Raw genomic sequence first — 1,782 nt, 5'->3', positions numbered from 1 at the left:
AAGAATATATTATATACATATTATATTATGAAGACGAAAATGTTTGCATGATTAATACGGAAACCAATAAATTGGACACGCGAATTGAATCGCTGAAAAATTGGTAACGTTGAATACTTGCACTGCGGGGAATCAGGGATTGACCAACCCATCTTAAGCAAATTATAATTTGTTTTCTTTTTTCAAAGTAAACTTCACCACCGTATTTGAATAATAATCACAACGTAGATGTGTTAGGAGTCAATAATTTTTGTGATTTGTAATAATTAAGTAGTTATTAATAATATTTTTAATAGTGTAAAATTTTATTTAATAATATAAAATTACTCATTTTTTTACTGGTTATATACTGACTAAAATTTAATAAAAATGCTGTCCCTAAACTTTTTCTAAAGTAAAATCCACCATGTCTTTTTAATCATCTTGGTGTTAGGCTCCAAGTCATCATCACTATCACGTAGTCGAATATGTGCAGCATTAAATTATTACTATTGTTTATAGTCTGGTCTAAATTCATAAAAGTCAGGCTCAATAAAAATAAAAAGTCCAATCAAAGAGGTAATCTTTACCGTATACCCGACCTCTTTAAAGAGGTCGGACACAACAAAGGGAGCTCAGCTCTACTTATCCAAGCAAATAACTGCCTCCAGGAATCTCTCTAACTATCTCTATCTTTTCTGAAAGATAGATTCTAACAAACTCTTAAGATAAAGGAACGGTTATCCATCAATAAAGGTGGAACTATTCCAACAAAAGTGGTTATCAACTCTACTATAAATACACTGACACCTCTTAGGTATATTCATGTTATAATCTACTAAAACTTGTCTAAAGTCCTTGATTGGCTTGTATTAATTAAAAATTGTAATTATTTCTAATAGTTAATACAACTATATAAATATATATGCTATGGATTGAGTAGTATCCATTAGTAGTTTAAGAGAATAAAGTATATAAGCTTTGCATAAATAAGTAATATTATTGCATGTTATATGTTCATGCATTATATTGTTAATTCTTTAGTTGGACAAAAAAAAATTAGGGCCCAAATATCTAATATTCTACCTAATTATCAGCTGATTGAACTTTGGAAAACGACCAACAGAATGTTAGGACATAATTATGTCAACTTATTAGAGACCCTCGTCAAAATGATGACATTCATTCATGGATCACTATATTATCTTGGAAAACGTATAACAAAAGCTCAATGCCAAAGATTATTGGGGTTGACCTTGATTGAATTACATATATGGGTTTATTTAGTTTGTCTTTATTTTTTCTCCAAAAAATTTCTTCGACATTAAATAAGTATTTGACATTATCAAACACGATTGAATTATATATGCAGCAGTTGTTGAAAATGGTCAACTGTTCTATACTTCTGTTCGGTAGTCCGTTGAACAGGTGGTGGAAAAATTGTTGGAAGTGAGGGTCGGAATCTGAGTGTGAGGGTTGAGATGGTGTGGAACCAGCGGTCGTCAGTGGGTCGGCGGGTGAAACCACCTGCAAGACACTTTAATACTGAAATAAGTGTTCGTATGAAGAGGCGACTAATTAGGATAAAAATGACGTATTTAAAGAGAGTAGTAGGTTCATTTTGTTTGGGTCTAACTTTTTAGAAACTTTCACCAATTGTTCAGATCTTCTCTTGTGAAGATCGGATTACGTCGACGACATTTCATCGGACAAACGAAGCGCGGATCCGCTTAATAGATCTCTAATTTTTATTGGGTCGATTCAGAACAACTTTTATCATATATATTAGTATTAGTAGATTAA

This window comes from Arachis ipaensis, chromosome B10, assembly GCF_000816755.2.
Source record: "Arachis ipaensis cultivar K30076 chromosome B10, Araip1.1, whole genome shotgun sequence".
In the NCBI taxonomy this organism is placed as follows: Eukaryota; Viridiplantae; Streptophyta; class Magnoliopsida; order Fabales; family Fabaceae; genus Arachis; species Arachis ipaensis.
Note: the sequence above shows the minus strand (reverse complement) of the source record.